The sequence below is a fragment of the Procambarus clarkii genome, chromosome 36, assembly GCF_040958095.1.
Source record: "Procambarus clarkii isolate CNS0578487 chromosome 36, FALCON_Pclarkii_2.0, whole genome shotgun sequence".
In the NCBI taxonomy this organism is placed as follows: Eukaryota; Metazoa; Arthropoda; class Malacostraca; order Decapoda; family Cambaridae; genus Procambarus; species Procambarus clarkii.
In genome coordinates, this window is record NC_091185.1 from 34,859,354 (window position 1) to 34,878,404 (window position 19,051).

Sequence of the window (19,051 nt, forward strand, 5' to 3'; positions counted from 1 at the left end):
GAGAAAGACATTTAAAACCACAAATTAGGACGCTTACGAACAATCAATACAGCCTATGTTAGATTAACACACGAATCAACACAGCACCGCTCTGAACTCGGCCCAATGAATTGCCAGAAAAATAATTACAACATAACACAGGTTTGCAAAAACATTTTTTTGCAAGAATTGAGCTATAAGAACAAGTTTAGAGAACTAAATCTCACAACCCAAGAAGAGATAAGAAAGAATAGGGATATGATTGCAACATACATAATACTGAAGGGAATACACAAGGTGGACACCAAAGGTCTCTAAATGTAGAGAAAGTATGGCAAGAGAACAGAGGCGGAGACTGGAATTGTAAAGTAGTCAAAGAAAGGTAAGGAAACACTGGTAACCAACATGGATATTCAACAAGTGGATTTTATTGAAAGAAGTTATGGAAGCCACCTCTTCCCACAACTTTAAAGCCAGATTCGACCAAAATATTTAAATTGTAACGCAAAATGGTACAAGAGGCTAGATAGATAGTGCATACAGAGCGCATCCTCACTCACTCCCCCGTACACACTCTTAGCTTACTGATGTTAGGAAAGCACACACACACACACACACCGATACACACACAGGAAGCAAAGGTGAGAAGCAGGAGGGAGTGGAGGAAGTACAGAAGACAAAGGACAGAGGACAACAGGATTAGATGTAACAGAGCTAGGAATGATTACATTAACATAAGACGAGTGTCGGAAAGAAATTATGAGAACGATATTGCAGTCAAAGCGAAAAAGCAACCAAAATTACTACATAGCCATATAAGAAGGAAGATGTCGGTAAATGACCAAGTGACAAGACTGAGGAAAACAGAAGGGGCATATACAGAAAGCGACAAGGAAATCTGCGAGGTACTGAATGCAAAATTCCATGGAGTGTTCACTACCGAGCCTGAGCAGCTCCCATTGTTAGAAGAGATTACCCAAGATGAAAGACTATCAGATATAGAGGTGACAGCAGAGGATGTAATGAAACAGTTGACAACACTGGATGCAAATAAAGCTGTTGGACCAGACAAAGTATCACCGTGGATACTTAAAGAGGCAGCGCAGGCTCTCAGCGTGCCTCTGGCAATGATCTTCAATGAGTCACTTATGTCGGGAGAATTGCCCAGTTGCTGGAAGAAGGCAAATGTCGTACCGATTTTCAAAAAGGGGGATAGGGAGGAGGCACTTAACTACAGACCCGTATCACTGACAAGCATCCCCTGCAAAATACTTGAAAGAATAATTAGGCTAAGACTTGTTGAGCACCTGGAGAGCATTGGGTTTGTAAACAAGCACCAACATGGGTTCTGGACAGGGAAATCATGCCTAACAAACCTTTTAGAATTCTATGATAAAGTAACAAGGATAAGGCAGGACAGAGAAGGCTGGGCAGACTGCATATTTCTTGACTGCCAAAAGGCCTTTGATACGGTACCGCACATGAGACTGCTATACAAACTTGAGAGGCAGGCAGGAGTAAGCGGAAAGGCCCTAGTATGGGTGAAGAACTACCTAACAGGAAGGAGCCAGAGGGTAATGGTAAGGGGCGAAAAGTCGGACTGGCGAACAGTAACAAGTGGAGTACCTCAAGGATCGGTGCTGGGACCAATCCTCTTTCTAATTTACGTAAATGATATGTTTACAGGAGTGGAGTCATACATGTCAATGTTTGCAGATGACGCAAAATTAATGAGAAGAGTTGTGACAGACGAGGATTGTAGGATCCTCCAAGAGGACTTAAACAGGCTGCAGAGATGGTCAGAGAAATGGCTACTGGAGTTTAACACCAGTAAATGTAAAGTTATGGAAATGGGATCAGGTGACAGGAGACCAAAGGGACAGTACACAATGAAGGGGAACAGCCTACCTGTAACGATTCGAGAAAGAGACCTGGGAGCGGATGTGACACCTAATCTAACTCCTGAGGCACATATAAATAGGATAACGACAGCAGCGTACTCTACACTGGCGAAAATTAGAACTTCATTCAGAAACCTAAATGAGGCAGCTTTTAGGGCGCTTTACACTGCCTACGTGAGACCCGTCTTAGAGTATGCCGCGCCATCATGGAGCCCCCACCTGAAGAAACACATAAAGAAACTGGAGAAGGTTCAGAGGTTTGCGACGAGGCTTGTCCCAGAGCTACGAGGGATGGGATATGAAGAGCGGCTGAAGGAACTGAACCTTACGACACTAGAGAAAAGAAGGGAGAGAGGAGATATGATAGGGACATATAAAATACTCAGGGGAATTGACAAAGTGGAAATAGATCAAATGTTCACACGTAATAATAACAGAACGAGGGGACATGGGTGGAAACTGGAAACTCAGATGAGTCACAGAGATGTTAGGAAGTTTTCTTTTAGCGTGAGAGTAGTAGAAAAATGGAATGCACTTGGGGAACAGGTTGTGGAAGCAAATACTATTCATACTTTTAAAACTAGGTATGATAGGGAAATGGGACAGGAGTCATTGCTGTAAACAACCGATAGCTAGAAAGGCGGGATCCAAGAGTCAATGCTCGATCCTGCAAGCACATATAGGTGAGTACATATAGGTGAGTACACACACACACACACACACACACACACACAGGACAGAGATATTATAAAAACTTTTCCAGTGCCAGAGTATTTAGTAAATGGAATGCACTAGGAAGTGATGTGGTGGAGGCTAACTCCATACACAGTTTCAAATGTAGATATGATTGAGCCCAGTAGGCGCAGGAATATGTACATCAGTTGATTGACGGTTGAGAGGAGGGACCAAAGAGCCAGAGCTCAGCCCCCACAAGCACAACTAGGTGAGTACAAACTCGAGGTGAGTACAAGTACACGCAACCAAGTATGCAACCCACTCTGGACCAAAAGAGTCATATCAGTTAGGAGTAACATCCCCATCAAAACAATACACATTTGTCAGGAGGAGACGAGTGCTGCATAAATCCCATAATTCCACCTGAAAATTGTCAGCCCTTCCTAAATCCTTGGTAACCACCGCTGGCTGAAGGAAGCACCCGACGGCCGACCAGCCCACACTCCGAGGCTGAAAAATCGCTCCTGATGACACATTTTTTCCTTCTATTATGCAAATATAGTAGCAAAAACTGCATGAATGAGATGTAAAGTCAGAGCGGTGAAGGAAGGAAGGAAGCCTGTTAGTTACCACAACTGACGGCTGGGTTTCGTCCGAACTCTGAGTCAGAACAAAATACAGAGAGGAAACCTCAAATTACTTGTGTGTTATTGTTTATGTATTTCGCTAATGTCAATAATCTATGAATATTGACCAAATGACCCTCTAATGCCTGTCCTTTTCTATGACACTCGAGTCACTGTGTAAGGTAATGCAGGAATTTCAATTACATTTCCGAATAGAATTTTTTGGTTTATTAAGATAACACGGGCTGACTGATAACACCAGCTATTATTTAATGTGATAACAGGGAGCGTGAATGATGTTATCAGTGTATGGATGCTGAGTACACTAATTTAGTACAAAATTGTGTTATCTATCCTTATACTTTTAATTAGTGCGCTCTATTGTTTAGAGAATATTTTTTTTTATTTCGTTTTACAAAAAATCCTTTTTTTTTTATCATTAACAAAATTCATTCCGTTTACAAAAAACTTTCTAAAATGATTTACTAAATTTATGGATAAAACTGTGAATAATCTTCACGATCCCTATCTAACGTGACACCTTCAGATGATAATAAATTATCATATAGAAAACTACTACACACAGAACAAGAATTTCATTTAAAAATTAAGTAACTTTCGAATTTTCGAGTATACCGATTATCATAACATTATATATATATATATATATATATATATATATATATATATATATATATATATATATATATATATATATATATTATATATATATATATATATATATATATATATATATATATATATATATATATATATATATATATATGAAGCCTTTGAGCGGAATTCTGTGTTGCGTTTCCCTTACGAGATGGAGAAGGATGGGAAGCTGCTCTTTCTAGATGTAACAGTCATGGAAATGAACGGAGGTTTCCACACTGCAGTCTACACTAAGGAAACAAACAGGAATGTGCCTCAATTCCAACACTGACTGCCCAGACAGGTACAAGAGGAGTGTTGTTAACGCTTATGTCGACCGTGCTCTCAGGAACAGCTCAGGATGGAAGCAAGTCGATGAAGAACTCTGTAGGGTAAGGCAGGTCCTAGTCAACAACGGCGTCTCCAATGGTTTCGTGGAAGACATCATAAGAAGGAAGGTGAAACTCCAGCCAACCTCTGAAGAAACAACTAACACAACACCTGTACCCCCTATTAGACTATTTTACAGGAATACATCTTTATGAGCTTGTCCACAGCTCATAAAGATGAGGAAAGGGTCCTGAAAGATATTGTTAATAGGAACGGTATCCCTACAGACAAAAATCAGAAGATACAATTGACGATTTACTATAAAACCAAAAAAACGGCCAACCTACTCATGAGAAACTCTCCAGACACAAAGCAGAACGCTTTAAAAGAGACCAACGTCGACTATGCCTTCAAATGCCCACTTGGGGACTGTAAGCCTCAAAGAACTCAATATATAGGCAAGACAACAACATCTCTTTCCAGGCGATTAACGATGCATAAGCAACAGGGCTCCATTAAGGAACATATAATCTCTTCCCACAACCAGACCATCACCAGAGAAGTCTTAACAAACAACACAGAAATCATCGATAGATACAGCAAATCAAGAAGTCAACACCAGCAGTCAACAGCCAATTAATGCACAACTATATTCTACCCACTTCAAGACTCTGTACCAATATAGAAGCATCAAGAAATATGGGCCAATAGGCCCTTTGCAGTTACTTCCATTCTTCCCTTTAATTTACCCATTTATACCCATTGCACCGTGTTCTGTCTTGTGTTGAAAGTTTGTTCTATCTTGTGTTGAAAGTTTTGTTCACCTCATCCAAAACTGTTGTAATATATCACCTCACCCAAATGCTGTTTAAATGATAGCATAGTAGAACTCTTTAGTGTTTGCAGGTTCTAGTTGTGTGTGTGTAAACTAAAGTCTTTGAAAATGTAATAAGGTATTACGAAACGCGTTCAAGTGTCGCGTCAGGCTAGAAATAAAAATGAAGTTTGGGGAAACGTTATCCCTACAGACAAAAATCAGAGAATACAACTGACGATTTACTATAAATCCAGAAAAACGGCCAGCCTACTCATGAGAAACTCTCCAGACACTAAGCAGAACGCTTTAAAAGAGACCAACGTCATCTATGCCTTCAAATGCCCTCTTGGGGACTGTAAGCTCCAAAAAACCCAGTATATAGGCAAGACAACAACATCTCTTTCTAGGCGTTTAACGATGCATAAGCTACAGGGCTCCATTAAGGAACATATAATCTCTTCCCACAACCAAACCATCGCCATAGAAGTCCTAGTAAACAAAACAGAAATCATCGATAGATACAGCGATAGCAGGCGGCTTGACGTTTGCGAGGCACTACACATCAAGAAGTCAACACCAGCAATCAACAGCCAATTAATGCACAACTATATTCTACCCACCTCAAGACTCCGCTCCAATGTAGAAGCATCAAGAAATATGCACCAATAGGCTTTCTACAATCACTTCCAATCAATACCCATTGTTTCGTGTTCTGTCTTGTGTTGATGAAATTAATACCCTGTTAATGCCACCTCACCCCATCCACCTCACTCAAATGTAGATATAAACAAATCGGAGATGTGTAAGTTCTATTCAGTTGTGTATGTGTAAACTAAAATCTTTGAAAATGTAATAAGTTTTACGAAAAGCGCTCAAGTGTCGCGTCAGACTAGAAATAAAAATGAATTTTGGAGAATTGATTTTTGAATTACCACCAACAGTGAAAAGAAATGTACGAAAGATAGAGAAAATTCGTGTTAGAACTATTAATCTTACTTTTTCGGTCATATTTAATAATATATGTCTACAGCAAAGACTGCTACCAAAATATACTAATATATATATATATATATATATATATATGTGTGTGTGTGTATATCACGAAAATAAACACGTGATTAAGAATGTGACAATGTCAGACCACGGAGGAAAATGAAACAGGAATTTCCTTAAGTGCTTTCGTATATTAAATACATCTTCAGAAGGAATGATTTAACAGATCGAGTGATGGGTATAAATAGGCAGGAGAGAGTGGTGAACTGAGGTGAGGTACAATACTTGGACAACGCAGACGGCCCATTGGCCCATCAGATGCACCCAATTGGCCCATCAGATGCACCCAATTGGCCCATCCGATGTAGCCCAATGGCCCATCTGATACAGCAGACATACAAGCATAATACATAGGTAATTATAACATAAAGAGGTAAATATATACAATGAATTAGTGAGACAAATGTTTTTCAATGATCCTACTTAAATCGCCCTTTAGCTGATCTATTAGAAATGGATCTAAGTTATATAGACCACTGCTAATATTCAAATTACTTTCTTTGGTGATCTGTATCAAAGCAGATTCAATTATGTTTCTGTTATAGGTGCATTTACAATTTGTTATTGAAGAAGCACTCTCCCAATCAATTTGGTGAGCTTTTTCTGACAAATGCACAAACAAAGCATTAGACAAAAATCATTCCTTCTGAAGATGTATTTAATATACGAAAGTACTTAAGGAAATTCCTGTTTCATTTTCCTCCGTGGTCTGACATTGTCATATATATATATATATATATATATATATATATATAAATATATATATATATATATATATATATATATATATATATATATATACAAAAATATACTAATATATATATATATATTTTTTTTTTGTATATATATATATATGACAATGTCAGACCACGGAGGAAAAAATGAAACAGGAATTTCCTTAAGTACTTTCGTATATTAATACATCTTCAGAAGGAGTCACTCCTTCTGAAGATGTATTAATATACGAAAGTACTTAAGGAAATTCCTGTTTCATTTTTCCTCCGTGGTCTGACATTGTCACATTTTTAATCACGTGTTTATTTTCGTGATATACCCACATATATATATATATATATATATATATATATATATATATATATATATATATATATATATATATATATATATATATATATATATATATATATATTGTGACGATAATCTCTTTCAAGAGAAATTGAGCCTGCTCTTCCCTACATCATTACGTCGTAACATACAAGATACTATATAGAAGATACGTCCACCAGTATCGCCAAACGTTTTGCCCAGGAAGCAAATCGTACCCTTCACACCCCGACACCTGATACAGCCGCTGTAACCAGCAAGCTGCTTATCTTCCGCCTGCCTGTTGCTGATTGGCTGGTGTCTCGCCGCACCTGCACTCACCACCACCACCAAGAGTCGACGTCTGGGCAGCAGCACGCCAGACTCGTCAGAATATCTTTGTACTCCTTGGAGTTGACATCTCTCGCTGGTAGACTAAGCCTTGGCTTTCATGTACTAAGGGAGGTGGCAGCTTGAAGCCAGTATTCCAGCACCCATTATTTAATTTATATTGCTATCACTGTAACTTACTTGTCTTAGCGTAACTTTTCATTTGCCAGTGATTATTCATGTTGTTTTGTTTGTTGACTTGTCCTACATTTTATGAGATTGCCTTTATTCATGTCTTGTTTTCTAGAGTAATTAAAATTTCATTGCTCATATACTTGTGTTTTGTGTGTCTTCCCATTACCTTATCACAGACGAAAGGCCAATTTTTTTTTTTTTTTTGTGATGTGACGAGACCCTGCCCCCAGCTTTTGAAACAGCCGAACACCAACGCTTTACCGTCACATTACGTGGGGGCCTGTCCACGGAGCTTCACTCAGGTACTGGTGCCAAGTTGTAAATTTGTGGTAAGCGTATTTGGCTTTGGTAACGTAGTTTTTCACTATTTTTAATATTCAATTTTATTTTCATATGGTGCTGTGTGTATTGTGCATTCCGAGAGTAGCATATGGTGAAGGTGAGACAACTTTGGATTACGTGGGGACTGTAGGCCTCAGTCATTCTCTTAATTGGTCATCTCTCCCTCCGTGTTATTACTCGTGTTTACCATCTTTTGTCCCTAGGATATTTCTCATATTTTCGGCAGATCATCATATTGGTACCCTGGTACTGTGGTCTGTCCCCGGGTCAAGTGCACCTAATCTTCTGCAATCTGACAGTAGGAGGATAAAGAGGGCCATAGTTCCTCTCGCACGAACTTTAGTTGCTGAATTGGGACCTCAGCAGCAGTTCTCGTCACCAGTTGACACCTCGCACCCCTACACGTCGGTCAGAGATGATGATATTTACATTGGTAGGGAATTCCCAGCAAACACAAATCATCTACACAACGTTCGCCTATCTCTTCCCATAGGTGTGGGAATGATTTGCATTGAGAATGGTGCAGGAGAGCCTTTGAGAAACTTTTACTCAAAAAATCCAAACACAAAGGTTTAATTATAAATTGTTTTTCTACAATTATTTTCTTCCAAATGTAAAACAAATAGTTTTTACATGTTTAAATATAAAATTTATGGTGTTTTTTTGTAAAATTCATTAATAAATTTTGAATGATATATATTGGCTGAGTGAAACCTTTAAAATCCATTTAGTTATAATATGAACAGAAAAAAGTAGTTTTCCAAATTTTCTAAAAATCGCTCTTTTTAACACAATTTGACTCCTTATGCATTCCACTAAACACTAATATCATGTTTAAATATATAATTTATGTATTATTCCCTAAGATAATTTATATAAATTTTAAAAGTTGCTGGAAAGTGGTGAGAAAGAATCTGAAAACGTTTTGTTGTCTTATATTGGTGTGTTCTTATTAACTAGAGTGAGTAAGAGTGAGCGAGAGTGGGTAAGAGTGAGTAAGAGTGACTGAAGGTGAGTGAGAGTGCCAGAGAGTGTGTAAGTGTGAGTAAGAGTGAGTATAAGTAAGAGTGACTGAGAGTGAGTAAGAGTGATAGAGTGAGTAAGAGTGAGAGTAAGGGTGACAGAATGAGTAAGAGTGAGAGTAAGGGTGAGTATGAGAGTAAGAGTGATTGAGAGTTAGAGTGAGAGTAAGAGTGATTGAGAGTTAGTGAGAGTAAGAGTGATTGAGAGTATGAGTGATTGAGAGTAAGAGTGATTGAGAGTAAGAGTGATTGAGAGTAAGAGTGATTGGGAGTAAGAGTGATTGAGAGTAAGAGTGATTGGGAGTAAGAGTGATTGGGAGTAGGAGTTAGAGTGAGAGTAGGAGTAAGAATGAGAATAAGAGTGATTGAGAGTAAGAGTGAGTAAGAGTAAGAATGAGAGTAAGAGTGATTGAGAGTAAGAGTGATTGAGAGTAAGTGTGATTGAGAGTAAGAGTGATTGAGAGTAAGAGTGATTGGGAGTAAGAGTGATTGGGAGTAAGAGAAGAGTGAGAGTAAGAATGAGAATAAGAGTGATTGAGAGTAAGAGTGATTGGGAGTAAGAGTAAGAGTAAGAATGAGAGTAGGAGTGATTGAGAGTAGGAGTGATTGGGAGTAGGAGTGATTGGGAGTAAGAGTGATTGAGAGTAAGAGTAATTGAGAGTAATTGAGAGTAAGAGTATGAGAGTAAGAGTGAGAGAGTGAGTATGAATGGGTAAGGGTGACTGAGAGTGAGTAAGAATGACAGAGTAAGAGTGACAGAGAGTAAGAGTGACAGAGAGTAAGAGTGACAGAGTAAGAGTGACAGAGAGTAAGAGTGACAGAGAGTAAGAGTGACAGAGTAAGAGTGACAGAGAGTAAGAGTGACAGAGAGTAAGAGTGACAGAGTAAGAGTGACAGAGAGTAAGAGTGACAGAGAGTAAGAGTGACAGAGTAAGAGTGACAGAGAGTAAGAGTGACAGAGAGTAAGAGTGACAGAGAGTAAGAGTGACAGAGAGTAAGAGTGACAGAGTAAGAGTGACAGAGAGTAAGAGTGACAGAGAGTAAGAGTGACAGAGAGTAAGAGTGACAGAGAGTAAGAGTGACAGAGTAAGAGTGACAGAGAGTAAGAGTGACAGAGAGTAAGAGTGACAGAGAGTAAGAGTGACAGAGAGTAAGAGTGACAGAGTAAGAGTGACAGAGTAAGAGTGACAGAGTAAGAGTGACAGAGTAAGAGTGACAGAGAGTAAGAGTGACAGAGAGTAAGAGTGACAGAGAGTAAGAGTGACAGAGAGTAAGAGTGACAGAGAGTAAGAGTGACAGAGAGTAAGAGTGACAGAGAGTAAGAGTGACAGAGTAAGAGTGACAGAGAGTAAGAGTGACAGAGAGTAAGAGTGACAGAGAGTAAGAGTGACAGAGAGTAAGAGTGACAGAGTAAGAGTGACAGAGTAAGAGTGACAGAGTAAGAGTGACAGAGAGTAAGAGTGACAGAGAGTAAGAGTGACAGAGAGTAAGAGTGACAGAGAGTAAGAGTGACAGAGAGTAAGAGTGACAGAGAGTAAGAGTGACAGAGAGTAAGAGTGACAGAGTAAGAGAGTGAGAGTGATTATGAGAGAGTTAAGAGTGTGAGGTGTGTGAGTGTAGCAGGCCAGGGAGGCAGGATGTGTGGTCACAGGCGAGGCCTAGGCCTCGTGATCTCTAATGTTGGTTTTTATATATATGTGGGATTTTTTGTCCTGTTTCAAAATATAATTATTTAGCAGGAATGTAATAAGATATTGCACAGTATTAATGTGACAATAATATATGCATTATTTCCTTGATAATCAAACTTGTTGTTCAAAGATAATATACAATCTTTGAAGGAAACATTTTGAGAGCGCCAGCTGGCAACACTGGGCTGGTGGGTGAGAGAGACATATGGGTAGTTTTGCTCAGACCTTCAGTGGTGAAGGGTGTGTCCCAGCTGGCCGCCACCAGACGCCACCCGCCGCCCACCACCAGTCGCCACCCACCACCAGCCGCCACCCGCCACCACCCACCACCACCCGCCACCTGCCACCACCCACCACCAGCCGCCACCCGCCGCCACCCGCCACCCACCACCAGCCGCCACCCGCCTCCACCCACCACCAGCCGCCACCCACCACCAGCCGCCACCCACCACCAGCCGCCACCCACCACCACCCGCCACCACCCACCACCAGCCGCCACCACCCGCCACCACCCACCACCCGCCACCACCCACCACCCGCCGCCACCCGCCACCACCCACCACCAGCCGCCACCAGCCACCGCCACCCACCACCGCCACTCACCACCCGCCGCCACCACCCACCACCAGCCGCCACCCGCCACCACCCACCACCAGCCGCCACCCACCACCAGCCGCCACCCGCCACCACCCACCACCAGCCGCCACCCGCCACCACCCACCACCAGCCGCCACCCGCCACCCGCCACCACCCACCACCAGCCGCCACCCGCCACCCGCCACCACCCACCACCAGCCGCCACCCGCCACCACCCACCGCCAGCCGCCACCCGCCACCAGCCACCGCCACCCACCACCGCCACTCACCACCCGCCGCCACCACCCACCACCAGCCGCCACCACCCACCACCAGCCGCCACCACCCACCACCCGCCGCCACCCGCCACCCACCACCAGCCGCCACCCACCACCACCCGCCACCACCCACCGTCAGCCGCCACCCGCCACCACCCACCACCAGCCGCCACCCGCCACCACCCACCACCAGCCGCCACCCGCCACCACCCACCACCAGCCGCCACCCGCCACCACCCACCACCAGCCGCCACCAGCCACCGCCACCCACCACCGCCACTCACCACCCGCCGCCACCACCCACCACCAGCCGCCACCCGCCATTACCCACCACCAGCCGCCAGCCGCCACCCACCACCAGCCGCCACCCACCACCACCCACCACCAGCCGCCACCCGCCACCACCCACCACCAGCCGCCACCCGCCACCCGCCACCACCCACCACCAGCCGCCACCCGCCACCACCCACCACCAGCTGCCACCCGCCACCGCCACCCACCACCGCCACCCACCACCGCCACTCACCACCCGCCGCCACCACCCACCACCCGCCGCCACCCGCCACCCACCAGCCGCCACCCGCCACCACCCACCACCAGCCGCCACCCGCTACCGCCACCTACCACCGCCACTCACCACCCGCCGCCACCACCCACCACCCGCCGCCACCCGCCACCCACCACCAGCCGCCATCACCGCCACCAGCTGCCACCACCACCAGCCGCCACCACCAGCCGCCACCACCGCCACCACCACCTGCCACCAGCCGCCACCACCGCCCGCTATCAGCAGTCACCGCCCGTTGCCACAGTCGCCACCGCCAGCCGCCACCGCCAGCCGCCACCAGCCCCCCCCACCGCCGATCGTCACCACCCACCACAGCCGCCGCCGCCGCCCGCCACCGGCCGCCACCGCCCGCCACCACCCACCACAGCCGCCACCACCCACCACCCGCCGCCACCACCCACCACCACCCGCCGCCACCACCCACCACCACCAGCCGCCGCCGCTACCCACCACCCGCCGCCGCCGCCGCCGCCGCCGCCGCCACCACCACCCACCACCACCACCACCAGCCGCCGCCGCCACCACCAGCCGCCGCCGCCACCACCACCCACCACCACCGCCGCCACCACCCACCACCACCAGCCGCCGCCGCCACCACCACCCACCACCACCACCGCCACCACCACCCACCACCACCGCCGCCACCACCCACCACCGCCAGCCGCCACCACTCATCACAGACGCCGCCACCCGCCACCGCCCGCCACCACCGCCAGACACAGCCGCCAGTGTCCGCCACCGCCGCCACTGTCCGCCACCGCCGCCACTGTCCGCCACCGCCGCCACTGTCCGCCACCGCCGCCACTGTCCGCCACCGCCGCCACTGTCCGCCACCGCCACCACTGTCCGCCCGCCGCCACCACTGTCCGCCCGCCGCCACCACTGTCCGCCCGCCGCCACCACTGTCCGCCCGCCGCCACCACTGTCCGCCCGCCCGCCGCCACCACTGTCCGCCCGCCGCCACCACTGTCCGCCCGCCGCCTCCACTGTCCGCCCGCCGCCTCCACTGTCCGCCCGCCGCCTCCACTGTCCGCCCGCCGCCTCCACTGTCCGCCCGCCGCCGCCACTGTTCGCCCGCCGCCGCCACTGTCCGCCCGCCGCCACCACTGTCCGCCCGCCGCCGCCACTGTCCGCCCGCCGCCGCCACTGTCCGCCCGCCTCCTCCACTGTCCGCCCGCCGCCTCCACTGTCCGCCCGCCGCCTCCACTGTCCGCCCGCCGCCTCCACTGTCCGCCCGCCGCCGCCACTGTTCGCCCGCCGCCGCCACTGTCCGCCCGCCGCCGCCACTGTCCGCCCGCCGCCACTGTCCACCACCGCCGCCATGGTCCGCCCGCCGCCACTATCCGCCACAGCCGCCACTGTCCGCCCGCCGCCACTGTCCTCCCGCCGCCACTGTCCGCCCGCCGCCACTGTCCTCCCGCCGCCACTGTCCGCCCGCCGCCACTGTCCGCCCGCCGCCGCCCTGTCCGCCCGCCGCCACTATCCGCCACCGCCGCCACTGTCCGCCCGCCGCCACTGTCCGCCCGCCGCCACTATCCGCCACCGCCGCCACTGTCCGCCCGACGCCACTGTCCGCCCGCCGCCACTGTCCGCCCGCCGCCACTGTCCGCCCGCCGCCACTGTCCGCCCGCCGCCACTATCCGCCACCGCCGCCACTGTCCGCCCGCCGCCACTATCCGCCACCGCCGCTACTGTCCGCCCGCCGCCGCCACTGTCCGCCCGCCGCCACTGTCCACCCGCCGCCACTGTCCGCCCGCCGCCACTATCCGCCACCGCCGCCCGCCGCCACTATCCGCCACCGCCGCTACTGTCCGCCCGCCGCCACTGTCCGCCCGCCGCCGCCACTGTCCGCCCGCCGCCACTATCCGCCACCGCCGCCACTGTCCGCCACAGCCGCCACTCTCCGCCGTACAGCCTCCCCTCTCTCCGTTAGTAAATAATTATAATTGTTAGTAAATAATAAAAGAAATATAAATTATTAGATTTTTTTTACCCTTAAATTGGTTTTAATATTTAAATTGAAAATAATAATATAATATAAAATATAATAAAAATAATATAATATAAAATATAATTTAATTTCAAGAAATTTAACTTTAAACAAAGATGTGAAAAGGGTTCAGATTATTGGCTCAAACCTTTCATAAGAGATTCATATTGGTATATGAATGGATTATGAATGACTCATGTTAGGAGTGTAAAGTTGCCACAACATCTCAAATTAGTGTTAGATACATATGTCTTGGTTATAAGTTTTGGAAACCTATTTAAGTCCACACACAATATCGTATCTGATACGATAAAACAAACGTTTCCAATACTTTCAAATACTTTCCAGATATGTTGTGGCAACCTAAAATTGTTTGCTGGGTTAGCCTTCTTTTTCAGAGCACAAAAGTTCGCTAATTCTGTAAGTATCATATTAATTTCAGTGGGAAAAACTTGCTTATGTCCTATAGAGACTCGGCAAGGTATGCCTACATTCTTGGACTACCTAATTTACTTTTGAGGCAATTAACTGTTTCATTTGTTTTAGAAACTCAGTTTCGCTTGTTTAGTAGGATTTTCTTGCCCTTATCCTCTTACATGAGTACCGGGTACAATATTTCCTGCGACCTTGATTTATTAATCATTTATCATCTTGAAATTAACATTAATTGTTAACGATTCCACAGGATAGGTACCAGTTGCCACGTTGTCCTGTTTCTGACATTCACCATATCACAACAGTATATTCGTTGTGCATTTATTTGCTAATTTCACCATGTTTCGTCTCCAAGCTTTCCGTGCAGATCCAGCAGGTGAAATAGGGACTTCTAAGTCGGGCCAAGAGGACTGAATTACAAACTCTTGCACATGAGTATCAACTAGAAGTTCCCTACCAAGCCAACAAAAATGAAATGCATAACCTGTTACTGGATCATCTCTTAGAGAAAGGTAAGATAGACTCTGAAACTCACGAAACTTACTTTATTGCAGATAAAACTGATTTGGCAACGATAAAACTCAAACTAGAGCTGGCCAAAATCGAACGCGAGCAGCACAGAGAAGCCCTCGAGCAACAAAGGGAAGCAGCTGCCATACGAAAGGAAGAAAAAGAACGTGAAATCGCCCTCAAGGAACGTGAAGCTGCCTTGAGGAACGAAGAACAAGAACGTGAAATCGCCCTCAAGGAACGTGAGATTGCAATACTCCGTGAGCGGGAACGAGTACAGCTTGAAACAAAACAACGCCAATTGGAGATGCAACACGAACATGACAAACAACAAGCAACTCTGGCTAAAGAATGTCGTCAACGAGAATTCGCGTTGGAAACTTCACACCTCGCTCAACGCCAGCAAGCTACCGCCAATCTTCCCGTCAGTTTCAATATATCACATGCAAGTAAGTTAATGCCACCATTCGTAGAGACAGAAGTTGATGTGTTTTTTACCACCTTTGAAACCCTTGCTAATCAACTTAGTTGGCCTGCCGACCAATGGGCAACCCTTCTCAGAGTACATCTTACAGGTAGAGCTGCAGTTACACTCAGTACTTTGGCGTCTGAGAATGACTACCAGACTCTGAAACAAGCAGTGTTGGACGCCTACCTTCTCTCCACCGAAAGTTATCGAAGGAAATTCCGTGACCACCTGAAGGCAAGTATCACTACCTTTCTCGAATTTGCTAATACCAAAAGGAGATATTTTATGAAATGGCTGGAAGCAGCACATGTCTCTACCTTTGCAGAACTCGTCAACCTCATGCTAGTTGAAGAATTCTTGAGGCGTGTGCCGCCTCCTGTCCGTCTATATTTAGCAGATAAAGAAGAAACCGACTACCTAAAGTGTGCTAAGTCGGCTGACACTTACAGCCTCATCCACCGGCTGACACCCGAACCATCTTCCAGTAAGAAGTCATGGTACAGTTACGAGAAAGTGAGTACCGATCAAGCTGGCTCCCAATTGTACTGTAAGTATTGTAGACTCTATGGACATACCATAGATAAATGTGGTAAGTCTCAATACAAAGGAAACACCGAATCACCTAAACCCAAACAGACTCCTCCTAAGTCCGGTAAGCCTGTGATGAATGTTGGTGTTCATGGTAATGATCTTTCTCTTTTCAGTAAACACCTGTATACTGGAACTGTCTCTACCAACAGCTCAAATCCGGAGGGACGTTTCAAACTGAAGATCTTGAGGGACACAGCGGCTCTTCAATCGATTATTTTGAAGTCAGCTGTGCCCAATATTGCCTACACCGGAGAAACTGTCTTCATCACTGACCTCACTGCTACCAATCCTTATCCTCTCGCCAGAGTCCACCTGGATTGTCCCTTCGTGACCGGAGAAGTCCAAGTCGCCATCAGGGAAAAGCCTTTTCCCATGCCTGGAGTGCAACTTCTCCTGGGCAACGACTTGGCAGAAGACCTGCAATCGACCAACCTGATCGTCATGGACAAACCCCAGGTGTGTACCTCTGTTATGGATAATCCCATCTTTGAGTATGTTCCAGCAAAGGTTCAAGAGAGTGATGAAGTTTCTCCTCCGGTTTTGGTGACCACCCGTGCACAAGCTGCACGACCACAGCCAGCTGACTCTACTGCTACCGCTGTCCCTCAAGACTCTCAGAAACTACCCCCGAATCTGACCAAGTTGGAGTTCCGTAAGTTACAGAGGGAAGATCTTACCTTGACACCATTATTTTTCCAGGCTGAGACTCAACCTGACAGTATTCCTGGGTTCTTCCTAGAGAACGAGTTGCTCTACCGCAGATATAGACCCAGTAAACTGAAGGAGGAGGACGATTGGGCCAACGTCGAACAACTAGTGATTCCTGCCAGCCCACTATTCTACACCTGGCCCATGGAGCACTCTCCCACTACGGATTTAACAAGACCTACCATGGAATCCGTCAAGACTACAACTGGCCAGGTATGGTAAATAGCGTCAAACAGAACGTCAAACAGTGTCATACATGTCAGATGGCAGGTAAACCGAACATCTCTATTCCCAGAGCACCACTGACTCCCATACAGGTGCCTGCGGAACCTTTCCACAGACTTATTATAGACTGTGTTGGTCCTTTACCTCGGACCAGTTCAGGTAACGCCTATATCTTAACCATCCAGTGTCCTACCACCAGATTCCCCATAGCAGTTCCAGTAAAGAACATTATGGCTGCTACGGTTGTGAAACACTTATTGAAGATCTTCACCCAGTATGGATTTCCAAGGGAGGTTCAGAGCGACTGTGGCACCAACTTCACCAGTGATCTCTTCAAGATGACACTGGAAAAGTTCAACATCAAACAGGTATTGTCCAGCCCCTATCATCCTGCTTTACAGGGTTCTCTTGAGCGTAGTCATCAGACTATTAAAGCACTCCTGAAGAAGTTTTGTAATGAAACCTCTAAGGATTGGGATAAGCAAATTGACCTGATAATGTGCATCTTTAGAAGTCTTCCCAATGAGTCTCTAGGAGTATCTCCTTATGAGATGCTCTACGGACGTAAGTGCCGTACTTCTCTCAAAGCTTTCAAAGACTCTCTACGTGATGCCACCTTCAGTGAGCATCAGAATGTGCCCCAGTTTCTTCAAAACCTATAACACATTCTAGAGAGGGTCCACAGTTTTGCCCAAGATAATCTATTGAAAGCACAGGAGAGGATGAAGACTCATTACGACCAGACCAGCAAAGTAAGGAAATTTAAACCGGGAGACTTCGTGCTTGCTTATTTCCCTATCCCAGGTTCTCCTTTACAAAACAGGTTTTCAGGACCCTACCGCATCAAGGAGTGCAGAAACAACCATAACTACGTTCTAGAGACTCCAGATAGGCGGCGGAAGACCCAGTTGTGCCACGTCAACCTCCTGAAGCTATATAACGGTACTCCTCCCACTGTCATGATTAACTACTCTTCCTTTAAAGAGCCATACATCCACAGTGAGACCTTCCCTGCTTCTCCTCCCGAAAGCACTGACAAGGAGTCAGCGCTTTCTAATTCGGAAATCCTAACTGATCTTCCCAATTATTTTCAGGACAATCATAGTGCACCTCTCGTCAAGATCTTCAAAGAACATCAGGAGTTGTTCCGAGATGATCCCCAAGAGTGTAATGTTACCCTGCACGACATCCAACTGCTCCCTGACACCCGGCCGATTCGTCAACCCTTGTACCGAATCAGCCCTAGCAAGAAGGAAGTCATGCGTGCTGAGGTGCAGTACCTCTTGGATCATGGACTGGCTACACCTTGTGAGTCCCCCTGGGCCTCACCCTGTATCTTGGTGCTAAAACCCCAAGGTAAGGTGAGACTGTGTACGGATTACCGTAAATTAAATAATGTGACTGTCAAGGATGCATACCCCTTGCCAAGGATAGATAACATTCTTGACGCCATTGGTAATGCCCAGTACTTGTCCCAAGTGGACTTGCTTAAGGGATATTACCAAGTGTGTCTAACAGAGCGAGCCAAAGAAATATCTGCCTTTATCACTCCCTTTGGACTTTTCAGATATGAACGCCTTCCTTTCGGACTATGTAATGCCCCGGCCACCTTTCAGAGAGCTGTCAACCGTGTCATCCAGGGCTTGGATAACACCTACGCCTATTTGGATGATATCGTCGTAGCTTCCAACACCTGGAGCGAACATCTGCTCCAGCTGCAACGACTGTTCGCAAAGCTCCTGACAGCCGGCCTCACCATCAACCTGGGCAAGTCCACCTTCGCCAAAGGTAAAGTGCGTTATCTGGGTCATGTAATTGGGAGTGGCAGCCTAGCTCCGTTAGACACACACACTCAAGCCATCCAGCATTATCCACAGCCTACCACCAGGAAGCAGCTCCTGCACTTCCTTGGTCTTGCCTCCTACTACCGTAGGTTTGTGAGAAATTTTAGTACAGTAGCCACACCATTAATCATTTTAACCAGTCCCAAGCAACGGTATAATTGGACCATGCAGCAAACCGTTGCTTTCGAACAACTC